Source organism: Enhydra lutris, unplaced genomic scaffold (genome assembly GCF_002288905.1).
Source record: "Enhydra lutris kenyoni isolate GAN:26980312 unplaced genomic scaffold, ASM228890v2 scaffoldscaffold2, whole genome shotgun sequence".
Classification (NCBI taxonomy): domain Eukaryota; kingdom Metazoa; phylum Chordata; class Mammalia; order Carnivora; family Mustelidae; genus Enhydra; species Enhydra lutris.
This window is the reverse complement of record NW_019154086.1, coordinates 97,073,736-97,091,777: the sequence shown is the minus strand read 5'-3', so window position 1 is coordinate 97,091,777 and position 18,042 is coordinate 97,073,736. Positions and strand designations below refer to the sequence as shown.

Here is an 18,042-nt window from a genome sequence, read left to right as displayed (position 1 = left end):
AAAGATATGATGGATATGTATGCCCAGTGTCTGCACGTGTGTGTGTGTAAAGATATGATGGATATGTATGCCCAGTGTCTGCACGTGTGTGTGTGTAAAGATATGATGGATATGTATGCACAGTGTCTGCACGTGTGTGTGTGTAAAGATATGATGGATATGTATGCACAGTGTCTGCACGTGTGTGTGTGTGTGTGTGTGTGCGTAAGCAAGGTTTCTGAAAGGCCCCTTATTCACTGAGCCTGGGGAAACGGGACCGGAGCCTCACCAACAATGACACCACCTGACTGGGGGAAAACACATAGGACACTGAAAGATATTAACTTTAAAACGGTCCTGTTTGAATTACTTCATGACAAGCAAATATAACCTCTTTAATTTATTTAAAACCCATTTTTTGAAAGTCAATGCAAAAGCCCAAGATGGCAGCGGCTGGAGCGGGCAGGCTGAAGCAGGTGGCATCAGTCCTGCTGCCCCGGAGCCCACACCTGCCTACCCGGAAACTGTTGGCTGCGGCCGGCTGGATCACAAGGAGGTTGTTGAACATTAAGACAATCCTAGAAATGTGGGGTCCCTTGATAAGGCAGTAAAAAAGGGTGGAATCAGATTGGTGGGGACTCCAGCATATGGTGACCTAATGAAATTGCAGATTCAAGTGGATGGAAAGGGTAAAGCTGTGGACACCAGGTTGAAAGCATCAGGCTGTGGGTCTGCTCCTGCCTCCAGCTCCTTAGCCACTGAATGGGTATAAGGGAACACTGTAGAGGAACGCCTTGACCATCAAGAACACAGATATAGCCAAGGGCTGTGCCTCCCAAGACTGGCCAAGGATGGAATCAAGCCTGCCCTAGCAGATTACAAACTAAAACAAGAAGCAAAGAAAAGAGAGGTGGAGCAGGAATGATCCCTCAGAAAAGCAAAGCATACAGCTGGTCTTACCTGCTATCTGTCCACCTGCTGTGCAATCACTGTAGGTGCTCAGCAGTGCCCCACACTGCAATAAAAGTGCTCTGAGACTGTGCACAGCCTTTGCTAGTCATCTGGTGGCTCCCAAGCAAAATACACAGATTGCTCCTTCCAAGTCCTGTGGTCTCTTTCAGCCCACTTTTATCACCTTAACCCAGCTTGTGTATATTTTGAATTGTGTGCATGGCCTCAAAACTGAAATCAGTCACAAAGTCTCAAGTGTGGTAGTCCATGAAGTGCGCAAATATCTAATATCACCTTTCCCAAGGATATGTCTTGGGAAAGATTACCAGTAAAAGGCCTTGGTATGATTCTTTGATACAACCAATTATTGTACATAAAACAGATTTGCATATATAGATATATAGATAAATATATATATAGATATATATATCTATTATTTATTATATAATAGATATATAAATATAAATATAGATAAATAGATATTATATACATATATATATGAACATAAAACCATGTTTTTCTCTGATAAGCCTCTCTTGGATTCCTCACTCACCCCAGGGTCCTGCCCAGAGCCCCTTGGGGGCTGGACTGTGATGACATGCTCACTTTTCTGAGCAAACTGAACAGTAAAATCCATGAACAGAGACGGCCAGATGTGTGTCACAATTTTATGGAATGGGGGAGAAAAGGGAAAGGAGAGAGCCATCTCTTTTCATTGTACTTTGCAAAATAATAGACTGACCCCCCCCCAAAAAAAAAGTAAATGCATGAGCAATAACTTAACACCTTTGATGTCTTGGTGTTAATTTTTATCTATCAGTTATATATGGTTTGCCAGGGCCTCTATATGGGATTTTTTTTTTTTTTTCCTAGGTCTTTTTTAATCACTGTGTATAATTGAAATTAATAAAACAATGCTTCATGGAAAAATGTTAAAAATAAGATAGGAAACAGGAATTTAAGGAGCAAGATGGAAGAGGAGTAGGAGACTGAATATCATCAGGTCCTAGGAGTTCAGCTAGATAGTTATCAAACCATTCTGAACACCTACAAACTCAATAGGAGATAGAAGAGAAGAAGAGCAGCAATTCTAGGAAAAGAAAAATCGACCACTTGGTCAGTAGGACTTGTGGAGAGGTGAATCCGAAGTGGCAGGAAAATAGACCACAGGGGGCTGGCAAGTAAGAGAGCAGGAGAGCACAAAATCAGAACTTTTAGAAGTCTGCTCCATGGAAGGACATCACTCCAGAGGCTAAGCTGGGGGTGGAGCTCTCACGGAGACAGTGAGGTCTCAGGACACGCAGGGTCACAGAAAGACCAGGGGTGTCTGAGTGTGGTAGAGCTCCCAGGTATTGGAGAAGGGAAGCCAGCTAAAGAGATGGAGCCGAGGAGTGGAGTCTGAGCTCAGGGTTACCTTAAACCATGATCCAAGGCATAGATGGACCACTGCTCTTTGAGCAGGGACCTGACAAGTGGCAGATCCAGAGAGACCCCTCCTTCCTCCTCCCTCCTCCTTCTTCCTCCTCCAGGAGGAGAGGCACAGGAGTATGCTGCAGGAATCTGCTGGGTTTGGAGGCTCCAAACGGGGCCATGCAAGAGAGACAGAGACACTCAGTCACAGGCCAGGTGAGCACGGAGTGTGGCCAGAGACCAGGGAGATGGGAGGCATTGACTGCTTTTCTCTAAGGGTGCACTGAGGAGTGGGGCCCTCAGATCTTGCCTCCCATGGGGCTCTAGATTAGGAAGCCGCCATTTTCATTCCCATCCTCCAAAGCTGTACGTAAAGGTTCAGGGAACAAAAACTACCAAGAGCAAACCTGAGTGGATGACTTAGCCTGGCCCCTGGCAAGGGCAGTGCAATTCCATCTCAGGCGAAGACATTTGATACTCTCTGCAAAAGGGCCCTTCCCCAGCAGAGCAGTAAGAACATCTGGCCAACACCAGTTCACTGATCAATGAGAGCTGCAGAACTCCAGAGCTAGGGGAAAGCAACACAGAATTCATGGCTTTTTTCTATGATCTTTTAGTCTTTCAAAGTTAAATTCTTTTAATTTTACTTTTTCCTTCTATTTTTTAAATTTTTTCTCTTTCCTATTTTAATGTTTTTAACTATTTTATCTTATCAATACTTTTTTAAAAGCTTTTTTAATTTTCATTGTTATAGTCATATTTCATCCCTTCATTGCATTTAACTTTATTTTTTGTATACATACAGATTTTTCTTTCTTTAAAATTTTAGGATAAAATTTCTTCTAATTAGATAAAAATATACCCTAAATCTAGCGCATAGCTTTATTCTAGTCTCCAGACCAATCACATTATTTCTTCTTTTTTTTTCCTTTTTTCAACCAACTTCTTATTAATCCCTTTTTTAGAATCTTTTTCAAATTTCATCTTTACAGTCATATTGCATTGTGTTTACCCTTATTTTTGTATATATATGTTTTTCTTTCTTTAAAATTTTGGGAAGTATTATCTTCTAACAGACCAAAATACACCCAAAATGAAGTGTGTGGTTCTGTTCTATTCACCAGTCTAATATATATATATATGTGTGCATATATTATTTTTTTCTTTTTTTTCCCCTTTTTTCTCCCCCCAGTTTCAGGTCTCTTCTGATTTGTTTGTTGTATATTTTTCTGAGGTCATTGCTACCCTTTAATATTTTGTCCTCTCATTCATCTATTCTTATGTGGGTAAAACGACAAGGTGGAAAACTCACCACAAAAGAAAAGAACAAGAGGCAGTACTAACGGCTAGGGACCTTATCAACACGGACATTAGTAATATGTCAGAACTAGAGTTCAGAATGATGATTATCAAGGTGTTAGCTGGGCTCGAAAAAAACATGGAAGATATTAGAGAATCGATTTCTGGAGATATAAAATCCCTTTCTGGAGAAATAAAAGATTTAACATCTAACCAAGTTGGAATTAAAAAAAAAAAAACTATGAATGAGGTGCAATCAAAAATGTAGGGTCTTGCTCTAGGATAAATGAGGCAGAAGAGAGAATTAGTGATATAAACAACAAGATGATGGAGAATAAAGAAGCTGAGCAAAAGAGAGACAAATAACTATTGGACCACGAGGGGAGAATTTGAGAGATAAGTAATGCCATAAGATGAAACAATATTAGAATAATTATGATCCCAGAAGAAGAAAGAGCGAGGGGGCAGAAGGTATATTGGAGCAAATTATAGTAGAGAATGTCTCTAATTTGGCAAAGGGAACAAGCATCAAAATCCAGGAGACACAGAGAACCCCCCTCAAAATAAAAAAAAAAAAAAAAGGTCCACACCCCATCATCTAATAGTAAAATTTACATGTCTTAATGACAAAGAGAAAATCCTGAAAGCAGCTCGAGACAAGAGGTCTGTAACATACAAAGGTAGAAATATTAGATTGGCAGCAGATCTATCCACAGAGACCTGGCAGGCCAGAAAGGCCTGGCAGGATATATTGAGAGGACTAAACAAGAAAAATATGTGGCCAAGAATACTATATCCAGCTAGGCTGTCACTGAAAATAGAAAGAAAGATAAAAAAATTTCCAGGACAAACAAAAATTAAAAGAATTTGTAAAAACCAAACCAGCCCTATAGGATATATTGAAAGGGGTCCTGTAAGCACAGAGAGAGCCTAAAAGTAACAGATCAGAAAGGAACAGAGACAATATACAGGAACAGTCACCTTACAGGCAATACAATGGCATTAAATTCATATCTTTCAATAGTTACCCTAAATGTAAAAGGATGAAATGTCCCAATCAAAAGACACGGGGTATCAGAATGGGTAAAAAAACAAGACCCATCAATATGCTGTCTGCTAGAAACCCATTTTAGACCCAAAGACATATCCAGATTTAAAGTGAGGGGGTAGAAAACAATTTACCACGCTAATGAACATCAGAAGAAAGCTGGGTGGCAATCCTTATATGAGATAAATTAGATTTTAAGCCAAAGACTATAATAAGAGATGAGGAAGGACACTATATCATACTTGAAGGGTCTGTCCAACATGAAGACCTAACAATTTTAAATATCTATGACCCTAACATGGGAGTAGCCAATTATATAAACCAATTAATAACAAAATCAAAGAAACACATCGACAAGAATACAATAATAGTAGGGGACTTTAACACTTCCCTTACTAAAATGGACAGATCATCTAAGCAAAAGATCAACAAGCGGGGGTGCCTGGGTGGCTCAGTGGGTTAAGCCTCCACCTTCAGCTCAGGTAATGATCTCCGGGTCCTGGGATCGAGCCCTGCATTGGGCTCTCTGCTCAGCAGGGAGCCTGCTTAACCCTCTCTCTCTCTGCCTGCTTCTCTGCTTACCTGTGATCTCTGTCTGTCAAATAAGTAAATAAAATCTTTAAAAAAAAAACCAAAAAGCTCAACAAGGGCATAAAGGCTTTAAATGACACACTGGGCCAGATGGACATCACAGATATATTTAGAACATTCCATCCCAAAGCAACATCCCAACAACAACATTCTCCTCTAGTACACATGGAACATTCTCCAGAATAGATCACATCCTGGGTCACAAATCAGATCTCAACAAGTACCAAAAAATAGGGATCATTCCTGCATATTTTCAGACCACAGTACTCTGAAACTAGAGTTCAATCACAAGAGGAAAGTTGGAAAGAACTCAGATACATGGAGGTTAAAGAGCATCCTACTAAAGAATGAATGGATCAACCAGGAAATTAAAGAAGAATTGAAAAAATTCATGGAAACAAATGATAATGAAAACACAACTGTTCAAAATCTTTGGGAAACTGCAAAGACGGTCCTGAGAGGAAAGTATATAGCAATACAAGCATTTCTCAAGAAACAAGAAAGCTCTTAAATACACAACATAACCCTACACCTAAAGAAGCTAAAGAACAGCAAAGAAAGCCTAAACCCAGGAGGAGAAGAGAGATAATAAAGATCCTAGCAGAAATCAGTGAAATAAAAACAAAAGAACAGTAGAACAAATCAACAAAACTAGGGAGTTGGTTCTTTGAAAGAATTAATAAGATTGATAAACACCTGGCCAGACTTATCAAAAAGAAAACAGAAATGACCCAAATAAATAAAATCATGAATGAAAGAGGAGAGATCACAACCAACACCAAAGAAATACAAACAATTATAAGAACATATTATGAGCAATTATATGCCAATAAATTTGACAATCTGGAAGAAATGGATGCATTCCTAGAGACATATAAATTGCCAAAACTGAACCAGGAAGAAACAGAAAACCTGAACAGACCCATAAACAGTAAGGAGATTGAAACAGTCATCAAAAATCTCCCCAAAAAAACAAGAGCCCAGGGCCAGACGGCTTCCCAGGGGAATTCTACCAATCATTTAAAGAAGAATTAATACCTATTCCCCTGACATGGTTCCAAAAAATAGAAGTGGAAGGAAAACTTCCAAACTCATTTTATGAGGCCAGCATTACCTTGATTCCCAAAACCAGACAAAGACCCCATCAAAAAGGAGAATTACAGACCAATATCCTTGATGAACATGGATACAAAAATTCTCACCAAAATACTAGCCAATAGGATCCATCAGTACATTAAAAGGATTATTCACCACAACCAAGTGGGATTTATTCCTGGGCTGCAAGTTTGGTTCAACATCCGCAAATCAATCAATATAATACAATAAATTAATAAAAGAAAGAACAAGAACCATATGATACTCTCAATAGACGCTGAAAAAGCACTTGACAAAGTACAGCATCCTTTATTGATCAAAACTCTTCACAGTGTAGGCACAGAGGGTTAATACCTCAATATCATCAAAGCCATCTATGAAAAACACACAGTGAATATCATTTTCAGTGGGAAAAACTGAGAGCTTCTCCCCTAAGGCCAGGAACGTGGCAGGGATGTCCACTATCACCACTGCTATTCAACATAGTACTAGAAGTCCTAGCCTCAGCAATCATACAACAAAAAGAAATAAAAGGCATCCGAATCAGCAAAGAAGTCAAACTCTCTCTCTTTGCAGATGATATGATACTTTATGTGAAAAATCCAAAAGACTCCACTTCAAAACTGCTAGAACCCATGCAGGAATTCAATAAAGTGTCAAGATATAAAATTAATGCACAGAAATCAGTTGCATTTCTATACACCAACAATAAGACAGAAGAAAGAGAAATTAAGGAGTTGATCCCATTTACAATTCACCCAACACCATAAGATACCTAGGAATAAACCTAACCAAAGAGGCAAAGAATCTCTACTCAGAGAACTATAAAGTATTCATGAAAGTAATTGAGGAAGACACAAAGAAATGGAAAAACATTCCCTTTTCATGGATTGGAAGAACAAATATCATGAAAAGTCTATGGTACCTAAAGCAATCCACACATTTAATGCAATCCTTATCAAAATACCACCAATTATTTTGCAAAGAAATGGAACAAATAATCCTAAAATTTATATGGAACCAGAAAAGACCCCGAATAGCCAGAAGAATGTTGAAAAAGAAAACCAAAATTGGCAGCATCACAATTCCAGACTTCAAGCTCTATCACAAAGCTGTAATTATCAAGACAATATGGAACAGCCACAAAAAGAGACACATAGATCAATGGAACAGAATAGAGAGTCCAGAAATGGACCTTCAACTCTATGGTCAACTAATCTTCAACAAAGCAGGAAAGAATGTCCAATGGAAAAAAGACAGTCTCTTCAACAAATGGTGTTGGGAAAATTGGACAGCCACATGCAGAAGAATGAAACTGGACCATTTCCTTATATCACACACAAAAATGGACTCAAAATAGGTGAAAGACATCAGTGTGAGGCAGGAATCCATCAAAATTCTTGAGAAAAACATAGGCAGCAATCTCTTCAACCACAGCTGCAGCAACTTCTTCCTAGAAACATCATCAAAGGCAAGGGAAGCAAGGGCAAAAACAAACTATTGGGACTTCATCAAGATCAAAAGGATTTGCACAGCAAAGGAAACAGTCAACAAAATCAAAAGACAACTGCCAGAATGGGAGAAGATATTTGCAAATGACATACCAGATAAAGGGCTAGTATCCAAAGAACTTGTCAAACTCAACACCCAAAGAACAAATAATCCAATCAAGAAATGGGCAGAAGTCATGAACAGACATTTCTGCAAAGAAGACATCCAAATGGCAACAGACACATGAAAAAGTGCTCAACATCACTCAGGATCAGGGAAATACAAATCAAAACCATAGTAAGATACCACCTCACACCAGTCAGAATGGCTAAAATTAACAAGTCAGGAAATGACAGGTGTTGGTGAGGACATGGAGAAAGGGGAACACTCCTACACTGTTGGTAGGAATGCAAGCTGGTGCAGCCATGCTGAAAAACAGTATGGAGGTTCCTCAAAAAGTTTAAAATAAAGCTACCCTATTACCCAGCAATCACACTACTGGGTATTTACCCTAAAGATACAAATGTAGTGATCCGAAGGGGCATGTGCACCCCAGTGTTTACAGTAGTGATGTCCACAATAGCCAAACTATGGAAAGAACCTAGATGTCCATCAACAGATGAATGGATAGGGGTGCCTGGGTGGCTCAGTGGGTTAAAGCCTCTGCCTTCAGCTCAGGTCATGATCTCAGGGTCCTGGGATCGAGCCCCACATCGGGCTCTCTGCTCAGCAGGGAGCCTGCTTCCCTCTCTCTCTCTCTGCCTACTTGTGATCTCTCTCTCTGTGCCAAATAAATAAAATCTTAAAAAAAAAACCAGATGAATGGATAAAGAAGATGTGGTGTATATATGCAATGGAATACTATGCAGCCATCAAAAGAAACAAAATCTTGCCATTTGCAACAATGTGGGTAGAACTAGAGGCTATTATGATAAGTGAAATAAGTCAATCAGAGAAAGACAATTATCATATGATCTCTCTGATATGAGGAAAGTGAGGCAGGGTGAGGGGTTGTGGGGAGTAGGGAGGGAAAAAAATGAAACAAGATGGGATCGGGAGGGAGACAAACCATAAGAGACTCACTGTCACGGAAAAAACTGAGGGTTGCTGGGGGTGTGAGGGTAGGGTTAGGGTGGTTGGGTTATGGACGTTGGGGAGGGTATGTGCTATGGTGAGTTCTGTGAAATGCATAAGACTGATGATTCATAGACCTGTACCCCTGGGCCAAATAATAAATTATATGTTAATTTAAAAAAAGAAAAATAATAATAAGATAGGAGGCAGATAAGGCACATACCACAGAGAGGGAAAGAGTAGTCCTATATTGCTGTCATGCCCTGTCCTTTGCCTTCATTTTAATTTACTCTCCAATGTCTTGAAGAAAAATTATCATTACATGATTAAAGTATAGCTGTTTATATTAAGTATCTGCAATTTCTCTGTTGACTCAATAGTTGCTTCAGTAACCATGAACTGAGTTGGTATGACTTGTGCCTCTTTCAGGTGGCCACCATTTCTATGAGTTCTTGGAATGGGACAACAATGACAGCGTATGACACCAGTATATGATGATGACAATATAGATGCCAGGATATGCTAAAATACGGAGGACCTAACATCCTCTCATGGCAAGGGTGTACCTAAAATTAGCATTACTTATGGAAGTACCATAAGTACTTAAGGAAATACACTTAAGGAAATTACCAACATGTAAGAGAAATTAATTAATTCTGTTGTGGGCTTGACATTCAAGACTTTCAGGCAGTGAGGTCAAGCTGGCATTTCAATATGCAAACCTACTGCTCTAAGGTATAAGGCCAGCTCTCAGGGGAGGGAGAGCAGAGCTAGAGGTACAAGCCAATCTTCACCTTCTCTTTAGAGCCATGAAAGCTTAAACCATGACATAAATATTTATATGTTCTGGGTTGAAAAAAAGAAAATCTGAAGAGCCATGAGGGAGCAAATATCCCACATTATTTCTCAATCTGAAAGAATATAGTAAGACTTAGAATTCCAATGAATCACACATTTTTCCCATTGCCCCAAAATCCTACGGCGAGGCCCCAGTGCAATCTCTTAGTTACTCCTTGAAGAGGCTCTGACAGTCTCCATAAAGTTTGTATCATTTGGTGGGCAATTCTTTTAAAAGTGAATCGTTGGGGCACCTGGGTGGTTCAGTGGGTTAAAGACTCTGACTTTGACTCAGGTCATGATCCCAGGGTCCTGGGATTGAGCCCCCGCATCAGGCTCTCTGCTCAGGAGGGAGCCTGCTTCCTCCAATCTCTCTCTGTCTCTCTCTCTGCCTGCCTGCCTACTTGTGATCTCTGTCAAATAAATAAAATTTTAAAAATAAATAAATAAATAAAAGTGGATCATTGACATCTAAATAGACCCAAAAGTTTTTGTATCAAACAATATGAACTAAGAAGTTTCTCTTTCTTCCTGGAACCAGTTGCCCTTTTTTCTTAGCAAGAACATCGTGTTATGGGTCATATGTCAAGTGCCACCGGACATAACATTTTGGTATGTTCCTGACTGATTTTGGTCTCTCACAAATTATCTTCTTCAATACTTTAATACTTTAATACTCAAGCTACCTTAAGTGTTATCTTTAGTTGCCTTAAGGCAGGCTCAAAATCCTCTAACTTTTCTATATTTTTACATTCATCCAAGGTGCTAATGTGATTATAGCACTGTCATTTGGGATACATGGTATCATTGCACCTTGCAATTGTGTAAAGGGAACTAGGGTAGAATTGAGAAAGCCACAGAAAAACAGTTGAACTTTAAAAAAAAAAAAGAGGGGGTATCAGAGACTAGAGCAATGCAATAAGACTTTGTAACTAATAATAGCACTTAAATCTTTGTTCTTGGTTTCCTCTAAGGAGCTCAAAGCTCTTCCTAGCAATTATTAAATGAATCACCCAAACATTCTTGGACATCAGCAGGCAGAAGGTACTGTAATAGTCACATGATGGATTGGAAAAACCGTACCACAAAAAAGTTAAGTGATTAACCAAATGTTACAGACTGAGTCAGAATTGGAACAGAAGATAGTTCTCTGTGAGACTGATCCGGTCAATGGCCCTTGCTGAATAAGCATCTTTGTCTGTTTTAATCTTCTCATGTGAGGAGAGACATAATTTTCTCTCTTTTTTTTTCCATTTTATTTTATTTTATTTCTTTTCAGTGTTCCAAAATTCATTGTTTATGCACCACACCCAGTGCTCCATGCAATACGTGCCCTCCATAATACCCACCACCAGGCTCACCCCACCCCAAACTCCAAACCCTCAGTTTGTTTCTCAGAGTCCACAGTCTCTCATGGTTTGTCTCCTATGGACTTCTGTCTGCTGGTTTTCTTGTGTTCTTCCTTACTTGTACTCCACAATAGTGAAAGTGATGCTTGTAATATTTTAATAGCACCATATCTGACAGAGTGCTTTTACATTCGTGATTTCTTCTAATTAAGCAAGCCCATCTCTGCCTTCAGCATTACTTCAACCCTTGACTCAAGCTGACTTGAAGTTGCTAAAAGATACCATACACGGAATGCAGCAGGGAGAGTGAGATTTCATTTTAGCCACTGTCTTCACTGAAAATACTCAAGATGTCCCTGCCATCTCCTTACCTACCTGTTACAGTTTGGCAACAACTATATCCTTCTACCAAAGGCCAGCAGTCGTACCCTAAAACCATATGTCATTCCGGGCTACTGTTCCCTTACTTTCTTCCTCAGGCCCAGGGATAGTAGGCTGCCATTCTAGCCCCAGAGAGCTTCACCACCTTTCGTTATCTTAACCTTTTGTAAATAACGTCTCCACTAAGTCTTTTCACCAAGAGAGTGACGACATGAGTTTAGAGTGCATAGTTATTAAGGAAGACCCTGGAAGCAGGGTTCCTAATTAGAAAGCTTCTAGGATCCTGAATTTATGCTAGAACATGCATGAAGACAATGGTAGCTCAGGATAGAGAGGAGATAACTGACTTACAAGGTAATTTTGGAGGCTGAATTGCTAAGCCAAGCAACTATCTGGACAGTGAGGAAAGTGAGGGATGAGTCAAGGTGAAGATAACTTCAGACTTTTAGAAAAATATACTTTCCTGTGGCTCCTGGGTGGCTCAGTCAGTAAATGTCTGCCTTTGGCTCAGATCATGATCCCAAGGTCCTGGAATCAAGCTCCGCATCAGGCTCCTGCTCAGCGGGAAGCCTGCTTCTCCCTCATCCACTCCCCCTCCTTCTGATCCCTCTCTTGCCGTGTCTCTCTCTGTCAAATAAATAAAATCTTTAAAAAAAATCTGTTCCTTAAAAATTCTTTAAGTCTATGTGGCATAACTTGTTTTTTGTTTTGTTTTGTTTTTTTAAGAGAAAGAGAGAGAGAGTACAAATGCACAAGAGAGCAGACATGAACAGTGGGGAGGGAGAGAGCAAGAGGGAGAATCTTAAGCAGACTCCAAGCCCATGGCGGAGCCAGATGTGGGGCTTGACTTCACCACCCAAGATCATGACCAGACTCAGACACTTAACCAACTGAGCCATCCAGGTGCTCCGTGATACATTTTTAATTAAAGATAATTTGGAAAAAACACTGTTGTTTAGTTAAGTGTCTGGCTCTTACGTTTGTCATGAAGTCAACATTCACCTTCAAGAGGGCTTGACCTGCAAACTACAACCTGAGCTTACACATCTCGGGAGCAGCCATCCCACTACTGCACATGCGACCACTCCTGGGCTCTGCAGGAGGACCTGCGGCCATGCAAAGCCATGGAGGAGAGCACAGAAGGTCACAAGCCTCTGGAGTCTCTTCAAGTACACTAAAGTCAATATCTTTTGACAGTCTGGATACTGAAATTATCCCTCAGTCTAAATATACCGGGATGTGGACAAAAGCATACTATCTGAATGGCGATAAAACCGGTGTTATTATACCTCAGCAAAGTAAGTCAGACAGAGAAAGACAAATATCATATGGTCTCATATGCAGAATCTAAAAGACCAAACTTACTGAGGTGCCTGGGTAACTCAGTTGGTTAAGCATCTGCCTTCGGCTCAGGTCATGATCTCAGGGTCCTGGGATTGAGTCCCACGTCAGGCTCCCTGCTCAGACCAGAGTTTACTTCTCCCTCTCCCTCTGATCCTACGCCTACTTCTACTCTCTCTCTCTCTCTCTCTCTCAAATAATTAATAATTTTTTTAATTTTAAAAAATAAAAAAAAACTCATAGAAGCAGAGATTTGATTTGCAAGCAGGGGGATGGGTATTGAATGAAGGGGGTCAAGAGGAACAAACTTCTAGTTATAAATAAGGTCTGGGGACCAACATGATGATGATAATGAACAATACCATATTGTATACTTGAAAGTTACTAAGATAGTAGATCCTAAAATTTATCATCACAAGGAAAAAAAAATGTAACTATGTATGCTGGTGGACATTAACACGTTACTATGGTGATCATTTCACAATGTATGCATACATTGAACCCTTTTGTTGTACACCTTAAACTTGTATGATGTTATATGTCAATTATATCTCAACAAAACTGGGGGGGAAAACTTTTATTTTTACTTTCTTTCTAGGGCTCTTCTGCTATTGGGGAAGGTCATTGAAAGGACATGACCACTGGTTGACCCACAAACTGGACCCAGGCAATCAGAGGCTCCTCACCCTCTTCCCTGTCCTTGGAAAGTTCACTCTGCCCATTGCTCCCACAGTGGGAGCCATTTCAAGGACATGGCCTTGAGAGAGTAGTGTGTTATTGAAACCATCTGGATGGTATAGGTGACTGAACCTCGTTAAGGCCTCCATATAAACTTCTTAAGATTTTGGCAGGCGGGTGCAGAGATTTACTCATCTTGCAGATGATGCCCAGAACAAGTCTCACTGGTAAGTTCGCTTGCATATTAACCTGCCACCCACCAACCAGGAGTGGCCTGTCTCTTTCTTCTCTTTTCCCTCAGCTTCTGTCAAGGGAGGCCAGTTTGGGTTTCACATGGGAAACTCCCGAGGGTGCAAAATAGCAGCTGCCCACCCACACTTCACATTTCCATTAATTTTAAAAGCACAAAGTAAAAACAAAGGCTTCTTTAATTTTATCATCAGACTACTTCCACATGCTTGAGTTTCCTAGGAAAATGTTTATGAAACATTACCCAAAAATGAGTACAGACCTCGACAAAGGTGAAATCCTAGAGGTCATAAAAAAATACATTATTCTTTCTGGAATATTAATAATCAGATTCTATGTGAATGCATTCTAATTCTCTCAAAGACACTAAGCCTTAACAAACTTTCATACTCCCAAAAAAAGGAGGTGCTAATGACCTTAATATTTCCTTCATTTATGAAATCAGAAAAAATGTGGTAGGTCTTTATAAGCAAATCCTTTCCTTCAAATAAAATCACACTAAGTCTAAGGAGGCAGCAGCTTTTCTGGAGGTACTCTGGCACAATGAGACATGGGATATGTGCATGGAAAAAAATGAGTAATGCGGGCAACAATGTATATACAAAGATATTGATGACATTACTCATAATGGCTAAAAACCGTATGCAGTGATATTCAACAATATAGGGCTTGTTCAGTACATCTCCCCGGGCACCAAGGGTAAAGATCTTTTGTTCAGCCTCATGCAGCCAACCCTGATTCCAGCAGCACAGGTACAACACTGGGTCATTGATACAGTCTACTCTCTTCTCAAGCTGAACGTCTTTCTGGAGTTCTTGGTATTCTTTCTCATCTGCAGCCCTTGATCATAGCAAAGGTTTTCTAACATTGAATTTTGAAAAGAAAGATTAGTGTCTCTTCCAGAAGGCACAGGAGTTTTTCTTATGCAAATTATTCTTTACCACTATCACTTAATTCTACATCCAAAGAGGAAGGGCAGACTTGAAAAGTGACACAGCCCTTTAAAAGCGGCTCAGATTGAAAACATACGTTTACATCCTCAGTTCTCTCTCAAAATACTGCTACCATGATAACTTTAAAAAAAAAATTCACCTGCTCATAAGAGGAGGAAAGGCAAACAACAGTCATCGAGCTGAGATGCCAAAAAGCAGACAGCAAAGCTGTAACTGAGAGAGAGAAAAAGAGGTTGATAACTGCAGGTCAGGAATCAGAAGGACATCTGCCTTCCTAACAGAAGTGCTGGACACCAGAAGACAATAAAGTAATGCCTCCAAAACCCTGGGGGAAAATGACTTCCAACTGGGAACTCTATATCAAGCTACTCCTATTAGAATATTAAAGTAAAATAAAGATTTTTCCAGACATGGAAAATTTCAAAGAACATTTATTTCCAAGATAGATTTACTCACGAAGCCAGAGCACGTGTACCCACCAAGGTAGGCTCTCCCTAAAATGAGAAAATTTACCAAGACAAAAAAAACAGAAATCACAGGGTCCATGTTGGACCAGCTACATAATTTGCAGGGCCCAGTGCAAAATGAAAACACAGGGCCCCTTGTTCAAAACTTTAGAAGAATGTCAAGAGGGTGAGAGCAGAGCACTAAACCAAACACAGAGCCTTTCTAAGCGTGATTGCACAGGACACAGACCTTAGAAAACTGGCCTTGGATCCAATCCAGAAGAGGGAGGAGAGAATTCCCAGGATGAGAGTGAAGAGAAACCCCAGGACAATAGACGTGCAAGTCCAGACAATCACCAGTCCACTCTGGAGCCAGAAAGTGGAGTGCCCCAAAATGGATATCTTCAAGGAAAAGAATGAAATACAGAGATTACCCAATGCCTTTCTTTTTAATTTAATTTAATTTTTTCAGTGTTCCAAGATTCATTGTTTATGCACCCCACCCAGTGCACAATGCATTTTTAACAGACAGAGAGGACCTTTCACGTTTGGGGGACAACATGTGAAAGAATTAGTGGTGGGGACAGTTAAAAGCAACGTTCCAGATAAATCGAGCACTGGTTTTGTCAATATTTTCTGACAGATTCGCTGCAAGAACAAAAACACTGTTGCTCTAGCAACAATGAAGACAGATAAACAAGAAACTGACCTCCAAGTAGTTACACAGTCTTGAGATATACACACCGGATTTGAAGCCAGTCTTGGTACTACAGTAGGACTTTTCAAGGAATTCAAGATGGAGAATGACCCTCTGGCCAAAAATGGAACAAGTCCAAAGGCATGACAGAGCACAAACAATTCTGAATAAGCCTGGACAAACTCCATCTTGGCTGATGAGGAGTGCCAGAATGGGGAAATGTTCTAGATTTCTCTCTCATTGTCCCCCACAAATTTCCATCCAGAGACAGATGCGCCAGCAATATATGCTAGTAAACAGTTTCTATTTGGGATCCTATTAGGACCTGTAAAACAAGCACGTTTTGTTATGTGTATATTGATTCCAGTGTATCGACTGTAATTTATTTGCTGTAATTAAACTCGTGTAATTATTGCAAGAAAATTCAATGAAAAGAGGCTCAGACATTTCTTTTACACCAGTGCTCCATGTTGTTCTGGTTTATGGGGATTCTCCTGGGGCTCAAAGTTAGGAATTCAGGGTCAACGTGGTATGCTCCCCAGTAGCAAGGGGAGAGAGTAAGTGTCAGACACCATTACAGAGCAGAATTGTTTTTCCTTTGCAATGAGCTTTATTACTGTTCTTATGATACATGCTGATTTTCTGCACGTTCTAACAGCAAAGAAAATCTCAAGTGAGGAACAAAAAGTGATCCCAAATCCCACCATTTAAAGGTAAGCACGGTTCACTTTTACCAGTCATCCTGCTGGACATCTCCCTCCGGTAGATGAATACAAAGGGAAGAAGGTGAACATTTTCACACTCTTGGTAAAACGGCCTTTTACTCTCTGATCTGCTTTGCTCACTCAGTGATACAGTAGTCCCTCCTGAAGCACAGTTTTGCTTTCTGCAGTTTCGGTGACCTCGGTCAAGCAGGATCGGGAAGCAGGTATCCCCCTGACTTACCGCCAGAAGGTTCACAGTAGACGAACACTACGTCACAGTGCCTACATCACTCACCTCGCTTCATCTCATCTCATGGGCAGTTTATCATTCCACATCAACACAAGCAGAAGAATGGTGGGCACAGTACAATAAGATATTTTGAAAGACCACATTCACATGACTTTTATTATCTTGGTCTATTATTAGTTATTGTTGTCCATCTTTTACTGTGCCTAATTTATAAATCAGATTTTACCATAAGCATGAATGTATGGGGAAAACAGTATACATAGGGTTCAGTGCCATCTGTGTTTTGGGCACCCACTGGGGGTCTTGGATGTACCTGTGGATAAAGTCGGCCCACTGCCTGTCATGGGTACCTTATACATCAAAATACTTATTTCCATACCATCATTTTTAACAGCTACATAGCATACCATCTTCTGTATACAATTATTAATTTTTTTTAAGATTTTATTTATTTATTTGAAAGGGAGAGAGAGAGAGACAGAAAGAGTGTGCATACATGAGCAGGGGGAGGGAGAAGCCAACTCTCTGCTGAGCAGAGAGGGCGACATGGGGCTTAATCTTAGGACTCTGGATCATGACCTGAGCCGAAGGCAGACGCTTTACCGACTGAGTCACCCAGGCACCCCTATAATAATTAATTTTAAAAAAAACTTGATTGGTGAGGGGAGCCTGGGTGATTGCTTAGTGTATTTCCAATTTTTCTTTACTGTAAAAAAAAAAAAGCTGCCATTACTTGAGCACATATCATCTCATACTTCTATAATTATCTCCTTAAGGTAAACTCCTGCAAGTGAGTTTTTTGGCTTAAAAAAAACAACTTCCCAAACTGTCCTCCAAAGGGTTTTTTTTTTTTTTTTGTAAGTCAATTACAGTTCCACTAAAAGCCCAAGAATATACAAATGACCAAGAAAACATAAAAAAGATACTCAACATCATTAGCCATCAGGGAAATGCAAATCAAAACCTCAATGAGGTATCACCTCACACTCATTAGTATGGCTGTCATCAAAACGACAGACAATAACCAGCATTTCTGAGCCATGAAGAAGCTGGACCCCTCATACACTACTGGTGGGAATGTAAATTGGTGCAGCTACTTTGGAAATCTATCACTGTTTGAGGCAGTTCCTCAAACAGAGTCATCACAGGACCCAGCAATTTCACTCCTAGGTATGTACCCGAAAGAATGGAAATCAGGTACTTAAAAACTTGCATGCCG

General features: G+C 40.1%; 1 pseudogene; it reads left to right on the top strand.

Moving 5' to 3' along the window:
* The first annotated feature begins 422 nt into the window (after positions 1–422).
* Positions 423–904, top strand: LOC111146075 (annotated as a pseudogene).
* The last annotated feature ends 17,138 nt before the right edge of the window (positions 905–18,042 follow it).